Genomic DNA, 12,857 nt, shown 5'->3' with positions numbered 1-12,857 from the left:
AGACGACATCATTAGGTTAACTCTTTTTTCACCAGCTTCATTTATTGTTCAGTCATCTAAAATAAAACACTATGACAAATGAAAATTTGCTACATCTTTTCATGTATCCTGAATATTTGTAAATGTGGGCAGGAAAACCCCTCTGATGTTACAAAGTAATGATTAAACTAAATGCTATATGAGGTGAGGTTTTGCAAATTAGAATTTTTTAGTTAAGACCAATGTATTGTTTATTTTGCCAGTTTTATGTGTGGTTCACAAAGACTGCTCCTTGTATGTTTTGACTTAACTATCATAGCTACTTACAACCAAATTCTGAATATTACTGGGACTTAATTGTGTCAAAGATAGAAAAGAGACATCAAGCTAATATTTAAATGAGGGAAGAAATTGATCATAAATGTAAAAGTCCCTTTATAAAATACATTACTTGTTATACTGTCATGCACTGTACAATAAGGAGTAAATAGATGGTGATCAAATTATGCATATATCATCAAGAATTACGGATTCTTGAAAGTATTTTATATCATTTCAATCAAACCAAAAGTCATATAGAAGGGAAGTGTGCTTCCCCATGAAAGTGAGTAGACCTAGGACATGTATTTTAAGATTTGCATTTTAAATCTCCTTGGGTCTTCTCCTTATATTCAAAGTGAGTTTTTTACATCTTTATTTATCTTGTCAGACCAGAAATTGTCAAGATTCTCTGAGAAAAGGAAAGATATCCTTTTTAAAGCTGCATGTTGATATAAATATGAAAATGGATTAAACTCTGCTTCCAATTTTCAAACATATGTACTTCAATGAATATTAAATGGTAGACCCATATCATCATCATGACTTATTTACCTTGTAGAGTTTTTATCAAAAAAGGACTGGAGTTTGCTGTGGAGCGTGAAACTCCACTGTAATTGAGTTTAGAGTGGTAAAACCACTAAAGAGGCCATGGCCCCAGAGAGTTCCCTGAAACCCACCTGTCAGCTGGTGTTACATCACCGATCCAGCAAGCCGTGCCTTCCTCATCCCGCTAAAGATTTCTGTGGAGAAAAAAAAGAAAAAAACAAAACAAAACAAAACACCCGAAGTTGCTCCTAGAAAAAAAAAACAAAACAACCCTCTGTAACAGCTGCACAGTGTCAGCAGAAATAATGATCTGAAACTCAGCCTCCAAGGGATGCTAGTCTGGGTCCTAATTCTGTAAGGTGTCATTTCTTTCATTGCAATGCCATTAAGCATGAAAGTAATAGAGATGACATGAAGTATTCTTTCACCAAAGTATTACAGGAGGGAGAAAGGGTACTTCAGGATATTGACAAGAAAAGGTGTCTTGTTTTGCTAGAAGGGCTCTCTTAAAGGATTAATTAATATAATTTGCATTTAATTCTCACTATTTTATTATGAAAATTATGAACATTCTCACTATATTATTATTAAAATTGCACATTTTAACATTGTAGCATTTGAAATGTACCTTCATGTGAAAATTGAAGTTGTAAGCAGGTTTGGTTCTCGAGTTTCTTTGGGTTAAAAGCTGTTTTTTGCAGGTAGATTGAATGACCACCAATACCAGACTGCTTTATGCTCACTGATAAAATCAGTCCTTGGGTGAAGTGTTCTGCTTGCAGAGCTCCGTAATGGTTCACTTGCCTGTTTTCTGCCCAGCAGACTCTTGGATCTGAAGCAGCTCCCCACCAACTACTATAATTTAAGCACCTGCACCAGACTTTTTGGCAGAGACGATGAAACAAACTACCTGGGAAATTGCTCCTCTGTGAAGCTCGAGGTGAATCCTGCACCAAAATGTCAAGGCAAGCTGGCAGGGCTTTGTGAGCAGTTTTCTAAAATGGTGCATTTATTCTGTTTTTGGCATGAAAAGAGGCTTTCACCTTCAGGCTGTCAAGTAAGTCCTGTGACAAAAACGAATGCGTAGCTTCAAAGACAGCTAAATGCCCCAACCTTATTTAAGGTCTTTCCCCCACTGAAATCAGCGCCATTCTGACGTCGGATCAAAGTCTGTAAAAGCAAAGAGTCCAAATGTTTTCTTTTGAGAAGATGTAGCTGATCATATTGAATCCCTTTTTCAAGAAAGGGTATGAAGCTGCTCTGTTAGACTTGGATTTGTTTCAAAGATTGTGGCTGACAGATGCATTGTTCTGAAAACTACTCCTGCCAGTATTTTTATCTATTACACCTGCATTAATATTCAGTGCAAATGAGTCCTCGGTTTGGTCTTTGAATTACTACTGTGATCATTGGTGCTGAAATTGAGAAAGGAAATTATATTCCTCCTATATCTTTGCTGCACATCAAAGTCAAAATAGTGCTTCCTACAGGAGATGTGCTGCTCTCAAGAGTTGTCCTGCTGTAATATGCTTCAAATATAGTTGCTGGGAGGAATATTGCAAATTGCTGTGTGTTACCTACTTGACTTTGGCATGCAGACTTTGCACAAGTAATAACTCCAAACTGGATCACTGCTGGGAAAAGGATACACAGGAACTTCCAGCCTACTCAGTGAGTGATTTGGGCTTCTAGCCTACTCATGAAGAAGAGTTAGCACACTAGCTGTTGCTAGTGTGGGTGCTCTCCTAGCTGTATAGAGGCATATTTTCTTTAAATCCAAGAAGGTCGCTACAAACGTGGTGTCTCCCAGTGTTTCTGCTTGCTTTCAGCTTCAGTCTTGAATGATTGTGAACAACGTTGAACTGAAGAAAACATCTAACGGCTTTCACTGAAGAAATCTTCTAATTGCCCATCTTTACAATACATTCTATACATTTTTGCCATCAAGGAAACCTTTAGGCACATCATGAAATCAAAAACTGATAAGAAGAAAAACATTTTGACTTTTGATTTGATATTAATGTAAAGAAGCTACCTTTTTGTCTTCAAAGGATACAGTTCAAACTTTTAAAACTATTACTCTGTCTGTACTATAAATAATTCTAATTTTAGTATTGATTCAGTCTGTAGCACTAGTGTCTTGGGCATGGTTTGATTTGTTTCTAAGCCAGTCAAACTGTTGGCTGCTGCTAAAAGGAGTGATTTTCCTTGAAGGATCATGCTGCTTTTTCTGCTATCTGCTGCTTTTTCTGCTATATGCTGCAGGACATAATTTTTGATGGCTACCGGACAGAAAACTTTTTCCACCCCCAGTAAGTTTTCAGATCAACTCAGTGACCTGGCAAAACCTGATGCTACAGGATCACTGGACCTGACATGAGGAAAGTGATGGGAGCACAACACCACAGGAGGGCAAGGGAGTGACTCTTTTGGCATCAGTTTGAGTTACACAAAATAAGGTGTATCATAAAACCACTTTGCAGTTAATAACAGTGCTATGTTATTATGCTAAACAAACAGGGGAAATGTGACTCAGGTGAATTACCCTCCTTTTCTCCCTTTACTTTGCCCACCACTGCAGTGCCTGCATTCACATCAGCTTTAATTCTAGCAGTACATCAAGAAGATGAGAGATGCTTAAAATGGGTGTTTCCACTGTTTCAGAAGCAGTCTTTTCTTCATTTCTCTGACTGAAATACAACTTTTTGCCTCCAATCCAGCTCCTCCCCAATGAGCATTTTCTGGCATTTGTGCATGAGGGGCCTGAAATAGAACAACTGAAGAAACAAAGAAAACTTACCCTAAAGAGTATACACTTTGGTTTTTATGGGAATGCACTAGATTTCAGGTGTTCACGCTTGTCTTTATTGTGTCATGAGAGATTTTAGCAATTGTTTGGGAGAACTCTATGGTAATGTGTGTTAGAAGTCTGTGCTCCTCAGTGGTGGAAGAGTATTTGTGCTAAGATAGCTGCTGGACAGTGGTGCTATGGATTTGACTGATGATCTGTCTTGCTTCTCATACCTCATAACTGAATATGGAGTAGCTGACAAAACCAGAAGATCAGAAAATGGCAGCCTGCTTGTCTTCAGCTTTCTTTATCCATTTCTCCATCATATGAGGGTGGTAACTAGGTCATTGTCCTCTTACTGGAGTTTCAGGAAAAGTATGCTGTTACAATCTGTTCCACATCAAACTGGGCTATCAGTTCCTGCAATTTCCTGAAATAAGTGATCATCAAAAACTCCACAGTATATTCAAGGTATTTTATTGTAATGTTTATTGTAATTTTATTGTAATGTTGTGCAACTCTGTTTCAGCAGAAGTCTCATTACTTTTTGGATGTGCCCACCAGATATTGGTCAGCAGCTTTCAAATAAAAGGTGTTCACAAATTACTCACATGTACTGCCCAAAAGTCACGTGGGTCAGAAGTTGTTGTTATTATTATTGTTGAGCCTTACATTTAATATCAGTAGCCTGTTCAGTAAGTGATGAAAGATGTGTTATGGATATTGAGAACCACGCAGAGATGAGCAGACTCTTTCCGTTTGACAAACACTATCCAACACTAGATGGCACGCTTGGCCTCAGGATCACTGCCACTTGTGCCTGTCCTTGCGTCGCCCCAGTGCTTTCCTGCTTTGGTCTCCTTTTCACAGAAATGTCTGTGAAGATACAGGGTACAGCTGGGCAGCCCTAGCAGAGGAATTTTGAATCCTCTGCTGTGTGTTCTTCCCCAGGCTGCTTCATTCTCCAGATTTTGGAAGAAATATTTAAAAATTCCTGAATATGGAGAGAAAATAGGAGAAACTGGAGTTTTAGCAAGTTCTAAGGAAAAAAGAAAAGGGGATGCAAAATTATTTTCACCACTTCCCCCTTCCTCTATTCCCTCTCCATCATCTATTATTCTTATGCTGGCAGATTAAAAATAGTTGCATAACCTAAAAATAGATTGCTTCGTGTCAATTTGATCCAAGCCAAAAATTAATTTTGTTACAATTCTTGATTTGATCAATGAACCAAGAATCCACATTTTCAATGTCCCCAAAGCAAACTGATACACTTTTAGCCTCTGCCACTCTGCCTGTGTCAGGAGCTGCCTCTGCCTGTATCAGGAACTAGTGGGACATAATGGGATTTGGATTCAAGAGCAAAGTGTATGGATCTAAGGATCTAATGTTCACATAAAACGAGATTCAGGGAAGGTACTTTTACTGTCTCTAATCTGGTCTTCTGGGCTGGATTCTCATACATTTAGGTGAAGCCTTGGAGCTCAATCTCTGGTGTAATTGCATTGGCCTTGGTGATGGCCAAACACCATCTAGAACTTAATATGACTACTGCCATGAAAGACTGTAGTAGAAAAAACATTTCTATAAATACATTGTCAACAAAAGGAAGACTAAGGAGAATCTCTATCCTTTGTTGGATGTGGGGTGAAACATTGCCACAAAGGATGAGGAAAAGACTGAAGTATTTACTGCCTTCTTTGCCTTAGTCTTTAACAATAAGCCAGTCATTCTCCAAGCACCCAGCCCCCTGAGCTGGAAAGCAATGATGGGGAGAAGAAAGAAGCCCCTATATTCCAAGGCAAAATGTTCAGGGACCTTCTGCACCACTTAGACACACATAAATCTGTGGCCAGGTGGGATCTACCCAAGGATCCTCAGTGAGGGAGCTGGTGGAACTGCTGACCAGGCTACTCTCCACCATTTCCCAGCTAACCAAGGAGGTCACAGTTGGCTGGAAATTAGCCAGTATGGCACCTACAAGAAGGGTGAGAAGGAGGAGCCAGGGAGATACAGGTTTGTCAATATGACCTCAGTGCTGAAAAATGTCACGTATCAGATCACCCTGAGTGCCATCACATGGCATGTACAGGACAACTAGGGGATCAGACTCAGCCAACATGGACTTATGAAGGGCAGGTCCTGCCTGACTAACTTGGTGACCTGCTTAGTGGATGAGTAAAAGGCTGATGATGTTGTTTGTCTACACACCAGTAAAGCCTTGGACACCATTCCTCCCAGCATTCTCCTGGAGAAACGGACTGCTCATGGCTTGGACAAGCACAGTCTTTGCTGGGTGAAAAACTGGCTAGATGGCCAGGCCCAGAGAGTTGTGGTGAATGGAGTTACATCCAGTTGGCAGCTGACCACAAGTGGGGTTCCCCAAGGCTCAGAATAGGGGTAGGTCCTATTTAATATTTTCATCAACAACCTGAGTGAGGTAATCAAGTGCCCCCTCAGTCAGTTTGGAGACAATAGCTGGTTGGGTGAGAGTGTTGATCTGCTGGAACGCCCTGGACAGGGCTGAGGACAATGGTAAGAGGTTCAGCAACACTCGGTGCGGGGACCTGCCCTTGTGTCACAGCCCCATGCAACACCACAGGCTGGGGCAGTGTTTGGAAAGCTGCCTGATGGAAAAGGACCTGGAGGTTCTGGTCAACAGCCAGCTGGACATGAGCCAGTGTGTCTAGGTGGCCAAGAAGGCCAATGGCATCCTGGCTTGGATCAGTGATAGTGTGGTTCAGCAGGACCAGGAAAGCATCTGTATTCAGCATTGGTGAGGCTGCACCTCAAGTGTTCTGTTTTGGGCCTCTCATTACAAGAAAGACATCAAGGTGGAGAGGGTTCAGAGAAGGGCAACAGAGCTGGTGGAAGGTCTGGGACACAAGTTTTATGAGGAACAGCTGGGGGACCTGGGGGTGTTTAGTTTGGAGAAAAGGAAGCTCAGGGAAGACCTTATCACTCTCTTCTACTATCTGAAAGGAGGGTGCAGCCAGGTGGGGGTAAGAGAGCAAAAGATCTCAAGCTGTGCCGGGGGAGGTTTAGATTGGATATTAGGAAAATTGCTTCATGGAAAGGGCAGTCAAACACTGGAACAGACTGCCCTAGGAAGCAGTGGAGTCACCATCCCTGGACATATTTAAAGTTTTTTTAGATGTGGTGCTGAGGGACATAGTTTAGTGCAGTGCTGGGTTAAGGTTGGACTCAATGATCTTCAATGTCTTTTCCAACCCAAACTATTCTATGATTCTGTGATCTCTTGAGACAGAGCTTTCCGTGGTATTACAAAATCTCCTTTAAAACCTGGTTTGGTTATACCTGAAAAATATATACTGCCTTTTCCATGTATAATTCTTAGAAGTTCTTAAGAATGAAAATACTTCTTTTGATGCCATCAGCACAGTGTGCTGAAACTCAGAAACCTGAGTTTCTCTTTACTTCTATTTATCACTGAACTGTGGAAAAAGGCATTTCACTTGGCGACTGGGAATAGAAGCTTTCCTGAAGCACTTGTTTCACTAAAGTATTCTTAGCTGTTCTTTACCTCAGTTTTATGTGAAAATGCAAACATCTCTGTGATATTTCTGCCCCATCCTTTTCCATCGTAGGTGGCCTGGACACACAGTCCTGATGGTGCATTGCTGATGTCCAAGTACAGACTTCTGCTGTTCTGTTACAGACCTTCTCTACTCAACTGGGATTATTATCAGAGTATGATCTCCCCAGTGGGAGCCTGGGTTCAGATGTTTCTTTTTGCTGAAGGGATGGAAACAGGACACAAAGCATGGCTTTCTGCCAGAAGATGGGAGTCCTGACCTGGCAAATGCAGTGCAGAGATATTTTTTGCACTCTGGTACCGCTTGGTACCAAAGTTTGCTCTAAATGTTTTAAAATAATTAGGAATTAATTACATCTAAATTTCTGCCTTTCCACCACTGTAATTTACATAATTTTAGCTGATTTACATCAACCAAAGTGGGAAGGGAAGGAAATTAAAGCATAGAAACCTTAGGAAGAGTAAAATAATCTTATTTAACTGTTCACATGAGTAACAAATCCATTGATTTTAGGAGTTCAGCATCCTAATTTTTACAAGCACTGAAATATCTCCCAGCTGGATAAAAAAACACAGGAAAGCCAGCCCTGTCTATCTGACGCAATGCCAGAAACCTAATAAAGGGAATGCAGCATTGGAAAGTACAAAAGTCAACATGTCAACATAAATCAACTTTGTCAGAACGAAACAGATGTGTCCATTTGTTGGTAGATCAGATTAACGTAAATCAAGGCAGTATAAAGGTTACACATTATAGGGATTTGTGACTGGTAAACTTTCATAGTGGGATCAGAGATAGTAATCATCCGGCAGTGGGAATAAAAAGTCAAAGTGAAGCTTAAAGGCTGAATCAAAAATCAGTCCTGTTAATGTCTAACATGCTGGGGTCAAAAATTCATAAGACTCCAGCTGTGAAAATAAGATGGGAGCAGTATTAGTTTTCTCCATTCTGTGTCTCACATTTAAGTGTTGTCAGTTGATGAGGGTTTGTCCCTTGGGAATTGTCGTGGGGTACTTTAGTCCATGTAAAGTGAAAATTTTGCATCACATAGAGGATCTTGTGAAATTCTGTAAAGCATGAGGACAACATGCTGAGATTCATAATGGCAAGGAAGGAACAGTAGAAACAGTAATCTGCCACATGCCCTTATCTAAAAGTGGTTCTTGACAAAGAAGGCAGTGTGTTTGTAGTATGGAAGCCAACAGAATCTGTGACACATTTTAACAGTCAGTGGTTATTAATGGATAAAAACTGGTAACTTTAGATGGATGTTGACATGTTGACTGTTTAATGTAAATAGAAATTCCAATGCACCCATTCTTTTCACGCCTTTCAATATTATTTCTGTTTGTGGCATTTTTGTGAAGTTTCATTACTGGGTCAAAAGTTTGATGTAAACAAGCAGTAAGTTCTCCAGCAGGATTTATATACTAACAAAATGTGAAATAAGGAAAAAAATTACAGGCAGCTTCTTTAAGGCACATGGTGCGTAGTGTCAATGCAAAAACTTTGCAAAGCTTTTTGTACTTTGTTTATTTTTCCCCTCTGTTTTCAAATGATAGGCTCACAATTAATAATAACTCCATAAATTTCTAAATTTATGTAACATTTTAATATCATGGTTGAACTGTGTACTCAAGAAGAAGAATCTAAATTAAACAAACCACAAACCTTAAAAGAAATTAATGCAGTCCTGCCTCCTTTCTAAAAATTATTTGCATCCTTGGCAAATTGTTTAACCCCTGTGATCCAAGTTCAGACCTACTTAAGAAGCACTTTGCTCTGTATTTGGCTCCACTCTCTTCCTTTTAGTCAGTACTGCTTTCACGTGGACATATCACATCTATCTGTGAGGGATGTATTATGTCTTTACACAGAATTCTTTATTTAATGTATGCAAAGAATTTTCCGAGGTGTATGTGTCTAGTATATTTAGCCTCATTTTATAGGTGGGCCACTGAGTGACATAAAAACTGTGGGCATGCCCAGATGATGCCACTTCCTAATTTGTCTTGTGATGGTATAAATATAACCAGTGGAAGGTTGTGAAGATGTTGGCTGAGGCAGATGTGCCCCTGAGTCTGTTTGCTTCCCCAAATTTATGACTATTTGTGAGTAACTGAAGCTCTGAAACATGGAAGTCATGGTCTGAAATGGTGATTTGTTCAAGATAACAGTGATGACTGTGGCAAAATCATGATGATGTCACCCAAATATCCCAATTCTCATTTTACCATCATGGTTATGAGATCGTGTTTCCTCCTGCCCTATAGCTATAGTGAAACCAACATTTCAAAAATAAAAGTAAATTTCTCATGCATCTATTTATCCTCTGAAAAGACAAGCTGAGAATAATGTCTATAACTAGCATAAGGTCATGGTATCAAAAGCACAGGTTCTGTGATTCTTATTTAAATGTATTTAAATATATTTAAATATGTTTTATTCAATATTCCCATGACTCCCATGTAGAAGACAGTAGTACCTTTTGTGAATGTAGTTAGTACACGTTTTCCAAATTATCAACAATGGCTTTAAGTTTCAAATAAATCGCCAAAATGCCAACTGACTTGTCCGCTACATTGCTGGGAACACTGAGTTGCGGAAGTTTCCTCAATACTGTGAAATGCCTATGTCCTGTGAGGGAGGCAGTCATCGATAATTGGAACCCGATCCTGTGGTATTATGAGTTGTGGTAGGCCTAGAGAAGTGGGAAGTCTGAGCTAAGATCTCTCAGTGACCATTATCAATGAAGGGAATAATACAGCATCGGCAGAAAGATCTGCACACAGGCAGTGAAGGCAACCACAGGCTTGTAGGGCAGCTGAAAAATGAAGTATCCCACTGAAATAAATGTTGTGGTTTTAGAGTGTGCTCAAGATGAGTTTCGCTTCAGACATGATGTCTGTCAACACTGAAAATCATTCACTGGTGCTGGTTCAGTAATATCAGGTACTGATTGAGACTGAAAGAAACAGCATGGGTGGAAAAATACTCCTTCCTGCAAACATTTGAGTCTTCTTGGAAGTTTCCTGTCTGAATACTGACCTAGCCTGACCCTATTTAGTTTGTGAGATCTGATGAGATCAGAGCCTGAGGTTATGGCACTAAGCTAAGAAAAGTGATAACAAAACAAAAATGGCATGATTGACAGGGTAGTAGGCTGAACACAATAAACCTAAGGAGAGCTATGTGTATGTATTCCACTCCTTAATATCCTCTTTATAGATAAGAAAAATAAGCCTCACCCTGGAGCTAAAATAGTAATGGGATGAGGGCTGCCTGCCTTACTTGCTGACCGTAAACAATAAGTATATTATACAAAGATGGATTACTGAAATAGAAAGTGGGTACTCATGAGATGCTACCTTGAGGCAGGACTGAAGCAGAAGCTATCCTGGCCCCCTGTGCTGTCTACAGTTATCTCCTTTTGGTGGGCCCACTATTCTCAGTAAGCTGTAATATGACCCTGGGTAGTCCAACTTTAGTACTTTTCAATGTCAGGTTCATTGAGGCTATAGAAGACTATTTTGCTTGGAGAAAAAAAATAGATATGTGAACTAGTTACTGAAAGCATTTACAGATAAAAGAAGAAGTCAGCAGAAAGCTGTCTAGAGAGGTTTCTTTTGTAGTGCACTGAGGAAAAGAAGCTCCTTATGACAATAGAAAAAATGGTAATAGAAGAGTTACATAAGAAAGCTCAGATTTCTTTTTTGTGCCCATGTTTTCATTAATCTTGAAAATTATTGAGATACATGCTATTAAGGTTGTGATGTAATGATATTGAACTCATTTAACAGAACTCTAATGACAGATTTTTCCCTCTGCAATGAGTGCTGGAAGCAACTTCAGAAATTAGGCAGAGTTCTGATATTACTTGTGTGTAATAAATAGAAACTCGATTAATATCAAAAAAATTGTTTTAAGATTGCTACGAAAAACCTATATCTAGTCAATGCTCAGAGCCTCTGTATTTCAGTTTTTCAAAAAATTAGCACATTTTCTGAACATCTTTAATTTCTACAGACTATTTTATAAGCAAGCTGAAGGCTCATAGAGATCTTGTCTTCTCTTGGAACAAGACAGGACAGATCAAAAGTCCCTGAGGCTTTTTTTCCCTGGTATTCCAGTTCAATATAAAAATGCAAATACATTTAATGAGAAATTACTCAGAAGGCTTCCTATTTTAGAGACTCAGAACTGGTTTGTGATTATTGGATATGAATTAGAGCAGGTGGGAATTTCACTGCTGAAATAATGAATGGAAAATTGAATTTCTGAAAAGGCACGAAGTTCCACAGAAGGGAGAATTCACAGTTTTAAAATTATGAATAATAAAAGTTACAGATTTAATGGATTTTAGACTAGTTCTGGTGAGAATCTTACAGATCTTCTAGACCTTTTAAATTGAATGTAAAGGCCACAAATGTTTGGGCTATCATTTTTAGTGCAACCTGGAATTTCCCTCTTTCCTAAAAAAACTAAAGTTTTTAGGTTTTGTGCTTTCAGAGGACATGAATTAACTTGGAGAGCAAGAGGTAATTTTTGTGGTGACTTTTCCAAGTACAGTTTTATTTTCCTTTGAGGCATACTTGTGATTTTTATTGTTTTACATTTTGTATAAAACTCAAATGCAATAAAACATATAAAATTCTTTTAGTACTATCATTTCAGTCACTGCAAAGTGCAATCTTCAGTCAAATATGTAGGCATAATTTTGCAAGTTCTGAGAAGTTACTTGCTCCCTGAGAATAAAATCACTGTGGCAGAGACACCCAAAATCTGGTATCCGATGTAAATCTGATATACATCTGATATAAATAATTTTATAAAGGTGAAGTAGTCCAACCTCAAGTCCTTGTTACTAAACCCTTGCATATGCTTTTTAGGCATCTGAGGTTACTTGGGAAAGACAATACTGGACAAATCCACGATTAGAGCTTGTAATGTTAACCATCCCTACCTCTCTGGAATTAATTACACACATTTGGGGAAAGGCAATTGGAATGGTAAGACACTTATTCTTGTCATATTCTCATTTTCACCCACCATTCAGCTTCCTACTGTCCTTCTGCTCATTTTTTTTCTCTTTTCTCAGAGCAATATGCACAGCATGTCCCCACCATTGTTCTGCATAGTTTAGGATGGCATTTAGAGAGAAAGATTGGTGTAAACATGCAGAAGATGCCAGTGAAATGTCCAGGCTTCTCCAATGCACACACAATAGCAGCTTCCTAATTTCCCTGAAGAAAATGGAGAAATTGGCAAATTTACTGTTGCAGAAGGCTGAAGCCCAGTGCTGCAAGTCACTGGGCATTCTTATTATATCAGTGCAGGGTGAGGGAACAGACTATACTTACCATCTACAGCTCTTAAATTTGATCACTTAACCAAAGAAACTCTGTTTTCTGCTGTGTAGAATACTTGGGGTTGAAAGTTAACCTGAAGATTAGATTTGGGCCAAAACAGAACCCAGACCTCAACTCTAAAGCTACGTCAAATTTATCTTTCTAAAAATTTCCATGTATGAACACGGTGAAGCATGAACTTTACCAAATTGTGAAATGTCTTGATTTTCTTTATACCAAGAGTAGCATGATAGGATGGCTCTAATCTTAACTGATCTTCATCCACTATTTCAAATTCCATGGTTAGTTCTTTCT

The sequence above is a fragment of the Poecile atricapillus genome, chromosome 3, assembly GCF_030490865.1.
Source record: "Poecile atricapillus isolate bPoeAtr1 chromosome 3, bPoeAtr1.hap1, whole genome shotgun sequence".
NCBI classification, from domain to species: Eukaryota; Metazoa; Chordata; class Aves; order Passeriformes; family Paridae; genus Poecile; species Poecile atricapillus.
Note: the sequence above shows the minus strand (reverse complement) of the source record.